Source organism: Strongylocentrotus purpuratus, unplaced genomic scaffold, assembly GCF_000002235.5.
Source record: "Strongylocentrotus purpuratus isolate Spur 01 unplaced genomic scaffold, Spur_5.0 spur5_scaffold_2, whole genome shotgun sequence".
NCBI classification, from domain to species: domain Eukaryota; kingdom Metazoa; phylum Echinodermata; class Echinoidea; order Camarodonta; family Strongylocentrotidae; genus Strongylocentrotus; species Strongylocentrotus purpuratus.
In genome coordinates this window covers 35,144,743-35,161,773 of record NW_022145605.1, presented here as the reverse complement: position 1 = coordinate 35,161,773, position 17,031 = coordinate 35,144,743, and the positions used below count along the sequence as shown (strand labels likewise).

Sequence of the window (17,031 nt, the reverse complement as noted above, 5' to 3'; positions counted from 1 at the left end):
CTCGTCAATTTAAACCTATTTAAGATTAAACAATGACGTCACCATCTGATTTCTTTCAATGGGGTGGTAGTAGTAGTTTCAGATGTTCATGATTGTTTCAAAGTGCCCGACTGGGTGAGGAAACGGATTTAGCCCGAACGCCTCTTCTCCAACTAAGAGACTGTGTCCTCTGTAGATGGAGCTCTTGTTCAACTATATTATTGGGGGTATCAATAATAGTCCAGAGCTGCACTTCTATGCCTTGTTGAGATCAGGTCCCCCTGGGGAAGAGGAATATAACAAGCTAACGTCATATTCCAAATAAGCCTTTGAGCAAACCTAGTACCTCGACACGCGATATATAGTATTCACCTTGTCTTTGTTTATGACGTAATGGTCATCATGCGCAAAGAGTGTGCGCATTGACACTGTCTTGGAAACGGTTGCGGAGCATAATGCACATGGAGGATGGAAGAAAAGAAAAAGGAGGAGCCGGGCAGGGATGGGATGGGGGGGGGGGGAGGGGCGGGAGTTTGTTATAGAGGTGAAGGAGGGAAGGAAGGACGGAGTTATAGGTCGAAAATAAGCTTCTTTTAGAAGGGAAGAGTCACCAAAAACTCGTCATCCTTTTTATTGCTCCCCGTCTTTCCTCCAGATAAGCGTGAACACTTGAAATATTGTATGAAGCCATGTTATGTTCATGAAAATGTATGATGAAAAAAAAAAAAAAAAAAAGATGCAGAAACCAATAAATCAATTCAAATAAAAAAAAAATGCCTACAACACCCGGTATTCAAAGGCGGTCTCCCATCCAATTACTGACCAGGCCCTATGTTTCTTGACTTCGGTGATCGGACGAGAACCGGTATGTTCAGCATGGTATGGTCGTAGACAAAAGACTCGTCAATTTAAACCTATTTAAGATTAAACAATGACGTCACCATCTGATTTCTTTCAATGGGGTGGTAGTAGTAGTTTCAGATGTTCATGATTGTTTCAAAGTGCCCGACTGGGTGAGGAAACGGATTTAGCCCGAACGCCTCTTCTCCAACTAAGAGACTGTGTCCTCTGTAGATGGAGCTCTTGTTCAACTATATTATTGGGGGTATCAATAATAGTCCAGAGCTGCACTTCTATGCCTTGTTGAGATCAGGTCCCCCTGGGGAAGAGGAATATAACAAGCTAACGTCATATTCCAAATAAGCCTTTGAGCAAACCTAGTACCTCGACACGCGATATATAGTATTCACCTTGTCTTTGTTTATGACGTAATGGTCATCATGCGCAAAGAGTGTGCGCATTGACACTGTCTTGGAAACGGTTGCGGAGCATAATGCTACATGGAGGATGGAAGAAAAGAAAAAGGAGGAGCCGGGCAGGGATGGGATGGGGGGGGGGGGAGGGGCGGGAGTTTGTTATAGAGGTGAAGGAGGGAAGGAAGGACGGAGTTATAGGTCGAAAATAAGCTTCTTTTAGAAGGGAAGAGTCACCAAAAACTCGTCATCCTTTTTATTGCTCCCCGTCTTTCCTCCAGATAAGCGTGAACACTTGAAATATTGTATGAAGCCATGTTATGTTCATGAAAATGTATGATGAAAAAAAAAAAAAAAAAAGATGCAGAAACCAATAAATCAATTCAAATAAAAAAAAAATGCCTACAACACCCGGTATTCAAAGGCGGTCTCCCATCCAATTACTGACCAGGCCCTATGTTTCTTGACTTCGGTGATCGGACGAGAACCGGTATGTTCAGCATGGTATGGTCGTAGACAAAAGACTCGTCAATTTAAACCTATTTAAGATTAAACAATGACGTCACCATCTGATTTCTTTCAATGGGGTGGTAGTAGTAGTTTCAGATGTTCATGATTGTTTCAAAGTGCCCGACTGGGTGAGGAAACGGATTTAGCCCGAACGCCTCTTCTCCAACTAAGAGACTGTGTCCTCTGTAGATGGAGCTCTTGTTCAACTATATTATTGGGGGTATCAATAATAGTCCAGAGCTGCACTTCTATGCCTTGTTGAGATCAGGTCCCCCTGGGGAAGAGGAATATAACAAGCTAACGTCATATTCCAAATAAGCCTTTGAGCAAACCTAGTACCTCGACACGCGATATATAGTATTCACCTTGTCTTTGTTTATGACGTAATGGTCATCATGCGCAAAGAGTGTGCGCATTGACACTGTCTTGGAAACGGTTGCGGAGCATAATGCTACATGGAGGATGGAAGAAAAGAAAAAGGAGGAGCCGGGCAGGGATGGGATGGGGGGGGGGGGGGAGGGGCGGGAGTTTGTTATAGAGGTGAAGGAGGGAAGGAAGGACGGAGTTATAGGTCGAAAATAAGCTTCTTTTAGAAGGGAAGAGTCACCAAAAACTCGTCATCCTTTTTATTGCTCCCCGTCTTTCCTCCAGATAAGCGTGAACACTTGAAATATTGTATGAAGCCATGTTATGTTCATGAAAATGTATGATGAAAAAAAAAAAAAAAAAAGATGCAGAAACCAATAAATCAATTCAAATAAAAAAAAAATGCCTACAACACCCGGTATTCAAAGGCGGTCTCCCATCCAATTACTGACCAGGCCCTATGTTTCTTGACTTCGGTGATCGGACGAGAACCGGTATGTTCAGCATGGTATGGTCGTAGACAAAAGACTCGTCAATTTAAACCTATTTAAGATTAAACAATGACGTCACCATCTGATTTCTTTCAATGGGGTGGTAGTAGTAGTTTCAGATGTTCATGATTGTTTCAAAGTGCCCGACTGGGTGAGGAAACGGATTTAGCCCGAACGCCTCTTCTCCAACTAAGAGACTGTGTCCTCTGTAGATGGAGCTCTTGTTCAACTATATTATTGGGGGTATCAATAATAGTCCAGAGCTGCACTTCTATGCCTTGTTGAGATCAGGTCCCCCTGGGGAAGAGGAATATAACAAGCTAACGTCATATTCCAAATAAGCCTTTGAGCAAACCTAGTACCTCGACACGCGATATATAGTATTCACCTTGTCTTTGTTTATGACGTAATGGTCATCATGCGCAAAGAGTGTGCGCATTGACACTGTCTTGGAAACGGTTGCGGAGCATAATGCTACATGGAGGATGGAAGAAAAGAAAAAGGAGGAGCCGGGCAGGGATGGGATGGGGGGGGGGGGGGGAGGGGCGGGAGTTTGTTATAGAGGTGAAGGAGGGAAGGAAGGACGGAGTTATAGGTCGAAAATAAGCTTCTTTTAGAAGGGAAGAGTCACCAAAAACTCGTCATCCTTTTTATTGCTCCCCGTCTTTCCTCCAGATAAGCGTGAACACTTGAAATATTGTATGAAGCCATGTTATGTTCATGAAAATGTATGATGAAAAAAAAAAAAAAAAAAGATGCAGAAACCAATAAATCAATTCAAATAAAAAAAAAAATGCCTACAACACCCGGTATTCAAAGGCGGTCTCCCATCCAATTACTGACCAGGCCCTATGTTTCTTGACTTCGGTGATCGGACGAGAACCGGTATGTTCAGCATGGTATGGTCGTAGACAAAAGACTCGTCAATTTAAACCTATTTAAGATTAAACAATGACGTCACCATCTGATTTCTTTCAATGGGGTGGTAGTAGTAGTTTCAGATGTTCATGATTGTTTCAAAGTGCCCGACTGGGTGAGGAAACGGATTTAGCCCGAACGCCTCTTCTCCAACTAAGAGACTGTGTCCTCTGTAGATGGAGCTCTTGTTCAACTATATTATTGGGGGTATCAATAATAGTCCAGAGCTGCACTTCTATGCCTTGTTGAGATCAGGTCCCCCTGGGGAAGAGGAATATAACAAGCTAACGTCATATTCCAAATAAGCCTTTGAGCAAACCTAGTACCTCGACACGCGATATATAGTATTCACCTTGTCTTTGTTTATGACGTAATGGTCATCATGCGCAAAGAGTGTGCGCATTGACACTGTCTTGGAAACGGTTGCGGAGCATAATGCTACATGGAGGATGGAAGAAAAGAAAAAGGAGGAGCCGGGCAGGGATGGGATGGGGGGGGGGGGGAGGGGCGGGAGTTTGTTATAGAGGTGAAGGAGGGAAGGAAGGACGGAGTTATAGGTCGAAAATAAGCTTCTTTTAGAAGGGAAGAGTCACCAAAAACTCGTCATCCTTTTTATTGCTCCCCGTCTTTCCTCCAGATAAGCGTGAACACTTGAAATATTGTATGAAGCCATGTTATGTTCATGAAAATGTATGATGAAAAAAAAAAAAAAAAAAAGATGCAGAAACCAATAAATCAATTCAAATAAAAAAAAAATGCCTACAACACCCGGTATTCAAAGGCGGTCTCCCATCCAATTACTGACCAGGCCCTATGTTTCTTGACTTCGGTGATCGGACGAGAACCGGTATGTTCAGCATGGTATGGTCGTAGACAAAAGACTCGTCAATTTAAACCTATTTAAGATTAAACAATGACGTCACCATCTGATTTCTTTCAATGGGGTGGTAGTAGTAGTTTCAGATGTTCATGATTGTTTCAAAGTGCCCGACTGGGTGAGGAAACGGATTTAGCCCGAACGCCTCTTCTCCAACTAAGAGACTGTGTCCTCTGTAGATGGAGCTCTTGTTCAACTATATTATTGGGGGTATCAATAATAGTCCAGAGCTGCACTTCTATGCCTTGTTGAGATCAGGTCCCCCTGGGGAAGAGGAATATAACAAGCTAACGTCATATTCCAAATAAGCCTTTGAGCAAACCTAGTACCTCGACACGCGATATATAGTATTCACCTTGTCTTTGTTTATGACGTAATGGTCATCATGCGCAAAGAGTGTGCGCATTGACACTGTCTTGGAAACGGTTGCGGAGCATAATGCACATGGAGGATGGAAGAAAAGAAAAAGGAGGAGCCGGGCAGGGATGGGATGGGGGGGGGGGGGAGGGGCGGGAGTTTGTTATAGAGGTGAAGGAGGGAAGGAAGGACGGAGTTATAGGTCGAAAATAAGCTTCTTTTAGAAGGGAAGAGTCACCAAAAACTCGTCATCCTTTTTATTGCTCCCCGTCTTTCCTCCAGATAAGCGTGAACACTTGAAATATTGTATGAAGCCATGTTATGTTCATGAAAATGTATGATGAAAAAAAAAAAAAAAAAAAGATGCAGAAACCAATAAATCAATTCAAATAAAAAAAAAAATGCCTACAACACCCGGTATTCAAAGGCGGTCTCCCATCCAATTACTGACCAGGCCCTATGTTTCTTGACTTCGGTGATCGGACGAGAACCGGTATGTTCAGCATGGTATGGTCGTAGACAAAAGACTCGTCAATTTAAACCTATTTAAGATTAAACAATGACGTCACCATCTGATTTCTTTCAATGGGGTGGTAGTAGTAGTTTCAGATGTTCATGATTGTTTCAAAGTGCCCGACTGGGTGAGGAAACGGATTTAGCCCGAACGCCTCTTCTCCAACTAAGAGACTGTGTCCTCTGTAGATGGAGCTCTTGTTCAACTATATTATTGGGGGTATCAATAATAGTCCAGAGCTGCACTTCTATGCCTTGTTGAGATCAGGTCCCCCTGGGGAAGAGGAATATAACAAGCTAACGTCATATTCCAAATAAGCCTTTGAGCAAACCTAGTACCTCGACACGCGATATATAGTATTCACCTTGTCTTTGTTTATGACGTAATGGTCATCATGCGCAAAGAGTGTGCGCATTGACACTGTCTTGGAAACGGTTGCGGAGCATAATGCTACATGGAGGATGGAAGAAAAGAAAAAGGAGGAGCCGGGCAGGGATGGGATGGGGGGGGGGGGGGAGGGGCGGGAGTTTGTTATAGAGGTGAAGGAGGGAAGGAAGGACGGAGTTATAGGTCGAAAATAAGCTTCTTTTAGAAGGGAAGAGTCACCAAAAACTCGTCATCCTTTTTATTGCTCCCCGTCTTTCCTCCAGATAAGCGTGAACACTTGAAATATTGTATGAAGCCATGTTATGTTCATGAAAATGTATGATGAAAAAAAAAAAAAAAAAAAGATGCAGAAACCAATAAATCAATTCAAATAAAAAAAAAATGCCTACAACACCCGGTATTCAAAGGCGGTCTCCCATCCAATTACTGACCAGGCCCTATGTTTCTTGACTTCGGTGATCGGACGAGAACCGGTATGTTCAGCATGGTATGGTCGTAGACAAAAGACTCGTCAATTTAAACCTATTTAAGATTAAACAATGACGTCACCATCTGATTTCTTTCAATGGGGTGGTAGTAGTAGTTTCAGATGTTCATGATTGTTTCAAAGTGCCCGACTGGGTGAGGAAACGGATTTAGCCCGAACGCCTCTTCTCCAACTAAGAGACTGTGTCCTCTGTAGATGGAGCTCTTGTTCAACTATATTATTGGGGGTATCAATAATAGTCCAGAGCTGCACTTCTATGCCTTGTTGAGATCAGGTCCCCCTGGGGAAGAGGAATATAACAAGCTAACGTCATATTCCAAATAAGCCTTTGAGCAAACCTAGTACCTCGACACGCGATATATAGTATTCACCTTGTCTTTGTTTATGACGTAATGGTCATCATGCGCAAAGAGTGTGCGCATTGACACTGTCTTGGAAACGGTTGCGGAGCATAATGCTACATGGAGGATGGAAGAAAAGAAAAAGGAGGAGCCGGGCAGGGATGGGATGGGGGGGGGGGGAGGGGCGGGAGTTTGTTATAGAGGTGAAGGAGGGAAGGAAGGACGGAGTTATAGGTCGAAAATAAGCTTCTTTTAGAAGGGAAGAGTCACCAAAAACTCGTCATCCTTTTTATTGCTCCCCGTCTTTCCTCCAGATAAGCGTGAACACTTGAAATATTGTATGAAGCCATGTTATGTTCATGAAAATGTATGATGAAAAAAAAAAAAAAAAAAGATGCAGAAACCAATAAATCAATTCAAATAAAAAAAAAATGCCTACAACACCCGGTATTCAAAGGCGGTCTCCCATCCAATTACTGACCAGGCCCTATGTTTCTTGACTTCGGTGATCGGACGAGAACCGGTATGTTCAGCATGGTATGGTCGTAGACAAAAGACTCGTCAATTTAAACCTATTTAAGATTAAACAATGACGTCACCATCTGATTTCTTTCAATGGGGTGGTAGTAGTAGTTTCAGATGTTCATGATTGTTTCAAAGTGCCCGACTGGGTGAGGAAACGGATTTAGCCCGAACGCCTCTTCTCCAACTAAGAGACTGTGTCCTCTGTAGATGGAGCTCTTGTTCAACTATATTATTGGGGGTATCAATAATAGTCCAGAGCTGCACTTCTATGCCTTGTTGAGATCAGGTCCCCCTGGGGAAGAGGAATATAACAAGCTAACGTCATATTCCAAATAAGCCTTTGAGCAAACCTAGTACCTCGACACGCGATATATAGTATTCACCTTGTCTTTGTTTATGACGTAATGGTCATCATGCGCAAAGAGTGTGCGCATTGACACTGTCTTGGAAACGGTTGCGGAGCATAATGCCACATGGAGGATGGAAGAAAAGAAAAAGGAGGAGCCGGGCAGGGATGGGATGGGGGGGGGGGGAGGGGCGGGAGTTTGTTATAGAGGTGAAGGAGGGAAGGAAGGACGGAGTTATAGGTCGAAAATAAGCTTCTTTTAGAAGGGAAGAGTCACCAAAAACTCGTCATCCTTTTTATTGCTCCCCGTCTTTCCTCCAGATAAGCGTGAACACTTGAAATATTGTATGAAGCCATGTTATGTTCATGAAAATGTATGATGAAAAAAAAAAAAAAAAAAGATGCAGAAACCAATAAATCAATTCAAATAAAAAAAAAATGCCTACAACACCCGGTATTCAAAGGCGGTCTCCCATCCAATTACTGACCAGGCCCTATGTTTCTTGACTTCGGTGATCGGACGAGAACCGGTATGTTCAGCATGGTATGGTCGTAGACAAAAGACTCGTCAATTTAAACCTATTTAAGATTAAACAATGACGTCACCATCTGATTTCTTTCAATGGGGTGGTAGTAGTAGTTTCAGATGTTCATGATTGTTTCAAAGTGCCCGACTGGGTGAGGAAACGGATTTAGCCCGAACGCCTCTTCTCCAACTAAGAGACTGTGTCCTCTGTAGATGGAGCTCTTGTTCAACTATATTATTGGGGGTATCAATAATAGTCCAGAGCTGCACTTCTATGCCTTGTTGAGATCAGGTCCCCCTGGGGAAGAGGAATATAACAAGCTAACGTCATATTCCAAATAAGCCTTTGAGCAAACCTAGTACCTCGACACGCGATATATAGTATTCACCTTGTCTTTGTTTATGACGTAATGGTCATCATGCGCAAAGAGTGTGCGCATTGACACTGTCTTGGAAACGGTTGCGGAGCATAATGCCACATGGAGGATGGAAGAAAAGAAAAAGGAGGAGCCGGGCAGGGATGGGATGGGGGGGGGGGGGAGGGGCGGGAGTTTGTTATAGAGGTGAAGGAGGGAAGGAAGGACGGAGTTATAGGTCGAAAATAAGCTTCTTTTAGAAGGGAAGAGTCACCAAAAACTCGTCATCCTTTTTATTGCTCCCCGTCTTTCCTCCAGATAAGCGTGAACACTTGAAATATTGTATGAAGCCATGTTATGTTCATGAAAATGTATGATGAAAAAAAAAAAAAAAAAAGATGCAGAAACCAATAAATCAATTCAAATAAAAAAAAAAATGCCTACAACACCCGGTATTCAAAGGCGGTCTCCCATCCAATTACTGACCAGGCCCTATGTTTCTTGACTTCGGTGATCGGACGAGAACCGGTATGTTCAGCATGGTATGGTCGTAGACAAAAGACTCGTCAATTTAAACCTATTTAAGATTAAACAATGACGTCACCATCTGATTTCTTTCAATGGGGTGGTAGTAGTAGTTTCAGATGTTCATGATTGTTTCAAAGTGCCCGACTGGGTGAGGAAACGGATTTAGCCCGAACGCCTCTTCTCCAACTAAGAGACTGTGTCCTCTGTAGATGGAGCTCTTGTTCAACTATATTATTGGGGGTATCAATAATAGTCCAGAGCTGCACTTCTATGCCTTGTTGAGATCAGGTCCCCCTGGGGAAGAGGAATATAACAAGCTAACGTCATATTCCAAATAAGCCTTTGAGCAAACCTAGTACCTCGACACGCGATATATAGTATTCACCTTGTCTTTGTTTATGACGTAATGGTCATCATGCGCAAAGAGTGTGCGCATTGACACTGTCTTGGAAACGGTTGCGGAGCATAATGCTACATGGAGGATGGAAGAAAAGAAAAAGGAGGAGCCGGGCAGGGATGGGATGGGGGGGGGGGGAGGGGCGGGAGTTTGTTATAGAGGTGAAGGAGGGAAGGAAGGACGGAGTTATAGGTCGAAAATAAGCTTCTTTTAGAAGGGAAGAGTCACCAAAAACTCGTCATCCTTTTTATTGCTCCCCGTCTTTCCTCCAGATAAGCGTGAACACTTGAAATATTGTATGAAGCCATGTTATGTTCATGAAAATGTATGATGAAAAAAAAAAAAAAAAAAGATGCAGAAACCAATAAATCAATTCAAATAAAAAAAAAATGCCTACAACACCCGGTATTCAAAGGCGGTCTCCCATCCAATTACTGACCAGGCCCTATGTTTCTTGACTTCGGTGATCGGACGAGAACCGGTATGTTCAGCATGGTATGGTCGTAGACAAAAGACTCGTCAATTTAAACCTATTTAAGATTAAACAATGACGTCACCATCTGATTTCTTTCAATGGGGTGGTAGTAGTAGTTTCAGATGTTCATGATTGTTTCAAAGTGCCCGACTGGGTGAGGAAACGGATTTAGCCCGAACGCCTCTTCTCCAACTAAGAGACTGTGTCCTCTGTAGATGGAGCTCTTGTTCAACTATATTATTGGGGGTATCAATAATAGTCCAGAGCTGCACTTCTATGCCTTGTTGAGATCAGGTCCCCCTGGGGAAGAGGAATATAACAAGCTAACGTCATATTCCAAATAAGCCTTTGAGCAAACCTAGTACCTCGACACGCGATATATAGTATTCACCTTGTCTTTGTTTATGACGTAATGGTCATCATGCGCAAAGAGTGTGCGCATTGACACTGTCTTGGAAACGGTTGCGGAGCATAATGCTACATGGAGGATGGAAGAAAAGAAAAAGGAGGAGCCGGGCAGGGATGGGATGGGGGGGGGGGGGAGGGGCGGGAGTTTGTTATAGAGGTGAAGGAGGGAAGGAAGGACGGAGTTATAGGTCGAAAATAAGCTTCTTTTAGAAGGGAAGAGTCACCAAAAACTCGTCATCCTTTTTATTGCTCCCCGTCTTTCCTCCAGATAAGCGTGAACACTTGAAATATTGTATGAAGCCATGTTATGTTCATGAAAATGTATGATGAAAAAAAAAAAAAAAAAAGATGCAGAAACCAATAAATCAATTCAAATAAAAAAAAAATGCCTACAACACCCGGTATTCAAAGGCGGTCTCCCATCCAATTACTGACCAGGCCCTATGTTTCTTGACTTCGGTGATCGGACGAGAACCGGTATGTTCAGCATGGTATGGTCGTAGACAAAAGACTCGTCAATTTAAACCTATTTAAGATTAAACAATGACGTCACCATCTGATTTCTTTCAATGGGGTGGTAGTAGTAGTTTCAGATGTTCATGATTGTTTCAAAGTGCCCGACTGGGTGAGGAAACGGATTTAGCCCGAACGCCTCTTCTCCAACTAAGAGACTGTGTCCTCTGTAGATGGAGCTCTTGTTCAACTATATTATTGGGGGTATCAATAATAGTCCAGAGCTGCACTTCTATGCCTTGTTGAGATCAGGTCCCCCTGGGGAAGAGGAATATAACAAGCTAACGTCATATTCCAAATAAGCCTTTGAGCAAACCTAGTACCTCGACACGCGATATATAGTATTCACCTTGTCTTTGTTTATGACGTAATGGTCATCATGCGCAAAGAGTGTGCGCATTGACACTGTCTTGGAAACGGTTGCGGAGCATAATGCTACATGGAGGATGGAAGAAAAGAAAAAGGAGGAGCCGGGCAGGGATGGGATGGGGGGGGGGGGGAGGGGCGGGAGTTTGTTATAGAGGTGAAGGAGGGAAGGAAGGACGGAGTTATAGGTCGAAAATAAGCTTCTTTTAGAAGGGAAGAGTCACCAAAAACTCGTCATCCTTTTTATTGCTCCCCGTCTTTCCTCCAGATAAGCGTGAACACTTGAAATATTGTATGAAGCCATGTTATGTTCATGAAAATGTATGATGAAAAAAAAAAAAAAAAAAAGATGCAGAAACCAATAAATCAATTCAAATAAAAAAAAAATGCCTACAACACCCGGTATTCAAAGGCGGTCTCCCATCCAATTACTGACCAGGCCCTATGTTTCTTGACTTCGGTGATCGGACGAGAACCGGTATGTTCAGCATGGTATGGTCGTAGACAAAAGACTCGTCAATTTAAACCTATTTAAGATTAAACAATGACGTCACCATCTGATTTCTTTCAATGGGGTGGTAGTAGTAGTTTCAGATGTTCATGATTGTTTCAAAGTGCCCGACTGGGTGAGGAAACGGATTTAGCCCGAACGCCTCTTCTCCAACTAAGAGACTGTGTCCTCTGTAGATGGAGCTCTTGTTCAACTATATTATTGGGGGTATCAATAATAGTCCAGAGCTGCACTTCTATGCCTTGTTGAGATCAGGTCCCCCTGGGGAAGAGGAATATAACAAGCTAACGTCATATTCCAAATAAGCCTTTGAGCAAACCTAGTACCTCGACACGCGATATATAGTATTCACCTTGTCTTTGTTTATGACGTAATGGTCATCATGCGCAAAGAGTGTGCGCATTGACACTGTCTTGGAAACGGTTGCGGAGCATAATGCTACATGGAGGATGGAAGAAAAGAAAAAGGAGGAGCCGGGCAGGGATGGGATGGGGGGGGGGGGGGGAGGGGCGGGAGTTTGTTATAGAGGTGAAGGAGGGAAGGAAGGACGGAGTTATAGGTCGAAAATAAGCTTCTTTTAGAAGGGAAGAGTCACCAAAAACTCGTCATCCTTTTTATTGCTCCCCGTCTTTCCTCCAGATAAGCGTGAACACTTGAAATATTGTATGAAGCCATGTTATGTTCATGAAAATGTATGATGAAAAAAAAAAAAAAAAAAGATGCAGAAACCAATAAATCAATTCAAATAAAAAAAAAAATGCCTACAACACCCGGTATTCAAAGGCGGTCTCCCATCCAATTACTGACCAGGCCCTATGTTTCTTGACTTCGGTGATCGGACGAGAACCGGTATGTTCAGCATGGTATGGTCGTAGACAAAAGACTCGTCAATTTAAACCTATTTAAGATTAAACAATGACGTCACCATCTGATTTCTTTCAATGGGGTGGTAGTAGTAGTTTCAGATGTTCATGATTGTTTCAAAGTGCCCGACTGGGTGAGGAAACGGATTTAGCCCGAACGCCTCTTCTCCAACTAAGAGACTGTGTCCTCTGTAGATGGAGCTCTTGTTCAACTATATTATTGGGGGTATCAATAATAGTCCAGAGCTGCACTTCTATGCCTTGTTGAGATCAGGTCCCCCTGGGGAAGAGGAATATAACAAGCTAACGTCATATTCCAAATAAGCCTTTGAGCAAACCTAGTACCTCGACACGCGATATATAGTATTCACCTTGTCTTTGTTTATGACGTAATGGTCATCATGCGCAAAGAGTGTGCGCATTGACACTGTCTTGGAAACGGTTGCGGAGCATAATGCTACATGGAGGATGGAAGAAAAGAAAAAGGAGGAGCCGGGCAGGGATGGGATGGGGGGGGGGGGGGGAGGGGCGGGAGTTTGTTATAGAGGTGAAGGAGGGAAGGAAGGACGGAGTTATAGGTCGAAAATAAGCTTCTTTTAGAAGGGAAGAGTCACCAAAAACTCGTCATCCTTTTTATTGCTCCCCGTCTTTCCTCCAGATAAGCGTGAACACTTGAAATATTGTATGAAGCCATGTTATGTTCATGAAAATGTATGATGAAAAAAAAAAAAAAAAAAGATGCAGAAACCAATAAATCAATTCAAATAAAAAAAAAAATGCCTACAACACCCGGTATTCAAAGGCGGTCTCCCATCCAATTACTGACCAGGCCCTATGTTTCTTGACTTCGGTGATCGGACGAGAACCGGTATGTTCAGCATGGTATGGTCGTAGACAAAAGACTCGTCAATTTAAACCTATTTAAGATTAAACAATGACGTCACCATCTGATTTCTTTCAATGGGGTGGTAGTAGTAGTTTCAGATGTTCATGATTGTTTCAAAGTGCCCGACTGGGTGAGGAAACGGATTTAGCCCGAACGCCTCTTCTCCAACTAAGAGACTGTGTCCTCTGTAGATGGAGCTCTTGTTCAACTATATTATTGGGGGTATCAATAATAGTCCAGAGCTGCACTTCTATGCCTTGTTGAGATCAGGTCCCCCTGGGGAAGAGGAATATAACAAGCTAACGTCATATTCCAAATAAGCCTTTGAGCAAACCTAGTACCTCGACACGCGATATATAGTATTCACCTTGTCTTTGTTTATGACGTAATGGTCATCATGCGCAAAGAGTGTGCGCATTGACACTGTCTTGGAAACGGTTGCGGAGCATAATGCCTACATGGAGGATGGAAGAAAAGAAAAAGGAGGAGCCGGGCAGGGATGGGATGGGGGGGGGGGGGAGGGGCGGGAGTTTGTTATAGAGGTGAAGGAGGGAAGGAAGGACGGAGTTATAGGTCGAAAATAAGCTTCTTTTAGAAGGGAAGAGTCACCAAAAACTCGTCATCCTTTTTATTGCTCCCCGTCTTTCCTCCAGATAAGCGTGAACACTTGAAATATTGTATGAAGCCATGTTATGTTCATGAAAATGTATGATGAAAAAAAAAAAAAAAAAAAGATGCAGAAACCAATAAATCAATTCAAAAAAAAAAAAATGCCTACAACACCCGGTATTCAAAGGCGGTCTCCCATCCAATTACTGACCAGGCCCTATGTTTCTTGACTTCGGTGATCGGACGAGAACCGGTATGTTCAGCATGGTATGGTCGTAGACAAAAGACTCGTCAATTTAAACCTATTTAAGATTAAACAATGACGTCACCATCTGATTTCTTTCAATGGGGTGGTAGTAGTAGTTTCAGATGTTCATGATTGTTTCAAAGTGCCCGACTGGGTGAGGAAACGGATTTAGCCCGAACGCCTCTTCTCCAACTAAGAGACTGTGTCCTCTGTAGATGGAGCTCTTGTTCAACTATATTATTGGGGGTATCAATAATAGTCCAGAGCTGCACTTCTATGCCTTGTTGAGATCAGGTCCCCCTGGGGAAGAGGAATATAACAAGCTAACGTCATATTCCAAATAAGCCTTTGAGCAAACCTAGTACCTCGACACGCGATATATAGTATTCACCTTGTCTTTGTTTATGACGTAATGGTCATCATGCGCAAAGAGTGTGCGCATTGACACTGTCTTGGAAACGGTTGCGGAGCATAATGCACATGGAGGATGGAAGAAAAGAAAAAGGAGGAGCCGGGCAGGGATGGGATGGGGGGGGGGGAGGGGCGGGAGTTTGTTATAGAGGTGAAGGAGGGAAGGAAGGACGGAGTTATAGGTCGAAAATAAGCTTCTTTTAGAAGGGAAGAGTCACCAAAAACTCGTCATCCTTTTTATTGCTCCCCGTCTTTCCTCCAGATAAGCGTGAACACTTGAAATATTGTATGAAGCCATGTTATGTTCATGAAAATGTATGATGAAAAAAAAAAAAAAAAAAAGATGCAGAAACCAATAAATCAATTCAAATAAAAAAAAAATGCCTACAACACCCGGTATTCAAAGGCGGTCTCCCATCCAATTACTGACCAGGCCCTATGTTTCTTGACTTCGGTGATCGGACGAGAACCGGTATGTTCAGCATGGTATGGTCGTAGACAAAAGACTCGTCAATTTAAACCTATTTAAGATTAAACAATGACGTCACCATCTGATTTCTTTCAATGGGGTGGTAGTAGTAGTTTCAGATGTTCATGATTGTTTCAAAGTGCCCGACTGGGTGAGGAAACGGATTTAGCCCGAACGCCTCTTCTCCAACTAAGAGACTGTGTCCTCTGTAGATGGAGCTCTTGTTCAACTATATTATTGGGGGTATCAATAATAGTCCAGAGCTGCACTTCTATGCCTTGTTGAGATCAGGTCCCCCTGGGGAAGAGGAATATAACAAGCTAACGTCATATTCCAAATAAGCCTTTGAGCAAACCTAGTACCTCGACACGCGATATATAGTATTCACCTTGTCTTTGTTTATGACGTAATGGTCATCATGCGCAAAGAGTGTGCGCATTGACACTGTCTTGGAAACGGTTGCGGAGCATAATGCTACATGGAGGATGGAAGAAAAGAAAAAGGAGGAGCCGGGCAGGGATGGGATGGGGGGGGGGGGGAGGGGCGGGAGTTTGTTATAGAGGTGAAGGAGGGAAGGAAGGACGGAGTTATAGGTCGAAAATAAGCTTCTTTTAGAAGGGAAGAGTCACCAAAAACTCGTCATCCTTTTTATTGCTCCCCGTCTTTCCTCCAGATAAGCGTGAACACTTGAAATATTGTATGAAGCCATGTTATGTTCATGAAAATGTATGATGAAAAAAAAAAAAAAAAAGATGCAGAAACCAATAAATCAATTCAAATAAAAAAAAAAATGCCTACAACACCCGGTATTCAAAGGCGGTCTCCCATCCAATTACTGACCAGGCCCTATGTTTCTTGACTTCGGTGATCGGACGAGAACCGGTATGTTCAGCATGGTATGGTCGTAGACAAAAGACTCGTCAATTTAAACCTATTTAAGATTAAACAATGACGTCACCATCTGATTTCTTTCAATGGGGTGGTAGTAGTAGTTTCAGATGTTCATGATTGTTTCAAAGTGCCCGACTGGGTGAGGAAACGGATTTAGCCCGAACGCCTCTTCTCCAACTAAGAGACTGTGTCCTCTGTAGATGGAGCTCTTGTTCAACTATATTATTGGGGGTATCAATAATAGTCCAGAGCTGCACTTCTATGCCTTGTTGAGATCAGGTCCCCCTGGGGAAGAGGAATATAACAAGCTAACGTCATATTCCAAATAAGCCTTTGAGCAAACCTAGTACCTCGACACGCGATATATAGTATTCACCTTGTCTTTGTTTATGACGTAATGGTCATCATGCGCAAAGAGTGTGCGCATTGACACTGTCTTGGAAACGGTTGCGGAGCATAATGCTACATGGAGGATGGAAGAAAAGAAAAAGGAGGAGCCGGGCAGGGATGGGATGGGGGGGGGGGGGAGGGGCGGGAGTTTGTTATAGAGGTGAAGGAGGGAAGGAAGGACGGAGTTATAGGTCGAAAATAAGCTTCTTTTAGAAGGGAAGAGTCACCAAAAACTCGTCATCCTTTTTATTGCTCCCCGTCTTTCCTCCAGATAAGCGTGAACACTTGAAATATTGTATGAAGCCATGTTATGTTCATGAAAATGTATGATGAAAAAAAAAAAAAAAAAAAAGATGCAGAAACCAATAAATCAATTCAAATAAAAAAAAAAATGCCTACAACACCCGGTATTCAAAGGCGGTCTCCCATCCAATTACTGACCAGGCCCTATGTTTCTTGACTTCGGTGATCGGACGAGAACCGGTATGTTCAGCATGGTATGGTCGTAGACAAAAGACTCGTCAATTTAAACCTATTTAAGATTAAACAATGACGTCACCATCTGATTTCTTTCAATGGGGTGGTAGTAGTAGTTTCAGATGTTCATGATTGTTTCAAAGTGCCCGACTGGGTGAGGAAACGGATTTAGCCCGAACGCCTCTTCTCCAACTAAGAGACTGTGTCCTCTGTAGATGGAGCTCTTGTTCAACTATATTATTGGGGGTATCAATAATAGTCCAGAGCTGCACTTCTATGCCTTGTTGAGATCAGGTCCCCCTGGGGAAGAGGAATATAACAAGCTAACGTCATATTCCAAATAAGCCTTTGAGCAAA

At 43.0% G+C, this 17,031-nt stretch overlaps 19 pseudogenes; all 19 read right to left on the bottom strand.

The window, feature by feature from the left end:
* Nucleotides 1–753: 753 nt before the first annotated feature.
* LOC115927010 lies at nt 754–872 on the bottom strand (annotated as a pseudogene).
* Nucleotides 873–1,631: 759 nt separating this feature from the next.
* LOC115927009 lies at nt 1,632–1,750 on the bottom strand (annotated as a pseudogene).
* Nucleotides 1,751–2,511: 761 nt separating this feature from the next.
* LOC115927008 lies at nt 2,512–2,630 on the bottom strand (annotated as a pseudogene).
* Nucleotides 2,631–3,393: 763 nt separating this feature from the next.
* On the bottom strand, nt 3,394–3,512 carry LOC115927007 (annotated as a pseudogene).
* A 761-nt stretch (nt 3,513–4,273) lies between these two features.
* On the bottom strand, nt 4,274–4,392 carry LOC115927006 (annotated as a pseudogene).
* Nucleotides 4,393–5,153: 761 nt separating this feature from the next.
* On the bottom strand, nt 5,154–5,272 carry LOC115927005 (annotated as a pseudogene).
* A 762-nt stretch (nt 5,273–6,034) lies between these two features.
* LOC115927004 lies at nt 6,035–6,153 on the bottom strand (annotated as a pseudogene).
* A 759-nt stretch (nt 6,154–6,912) lies between these two features.
* LOC115927003 lies at nt 6,913–7,031 on the bottom strand (annotated as a pseudogene).
* Nucleotides 7,032–7,790: 759 nt separating this feature from the next.
* LOC115927001 lies at nt 7,791–7,909 on the bottom strand (annotated as a pseudogene).
* A 761-nt stretch (nt 7,910–8,670) lies between these two features.
* Nucleotides 8,671–8,789, bottom strand: LOC115927000 (annotated as a pseudogene).
* A 759-nt stretch (nt 8,790–9,548) lies between these two features.
* Nucleotides 9,549–9,667, bottom strand: LOC115926998 (annotated as a pseudogene).
* Nucleotides 9,668–10,427: 760 nt separating this feature from the next.
* LOC115926997 lies at nt 10,428–10,546 on the bottom strand (annotated as a pseudogene).
* A 761-nt stretch (nt 10,547–11,307) lies between these two features.
* Nucleotides 11,308–11,426, bottom strand: LOC115926996 (annotated as a pseudogene).
* Nucleotides 11,427–12,189: 763 nt separating this feature from the next.
* Nucleotides 12,190–12,308, bottom strand: LOC115926995 (annotated as a pseudogene).
* Nucleotides 12,309–13,071: 763 nt separating this feature from the next.
* On the bottom strand, nt 13,072–13,190 carry LOC115926994 (annotated as a pseudogene).
* A 761-nt stretch (nt 13,191–13,951) lies between these two features.
* On the bottom strand, nt 13,952–14,070 carry LOC115926993 (annotated as a pseudogene).
* A 758-nt stretch (nt 14,071–14,828) lies between these two features.
* On the bottom strand, nt 14,829–14,947 carry LOC115926992 (annotated as a pseudogene).
* A 760-nt stretch (nt 14,948–15,707) lies between these two features.
* LOC115926991 lies at nt 15,708–15,826 on the bottom strand (annotated as a pseudogene).
* Nucleotides 15,827–16,589: 763 nt separating this feature from the next.
* Nucleotides 16,590–16,708, bottom strand: LOC115926989 (annotated as a pseudogene).
* Between the last annotated feature and the right edge of the window lie 323 nt (nt 16,709–17,031).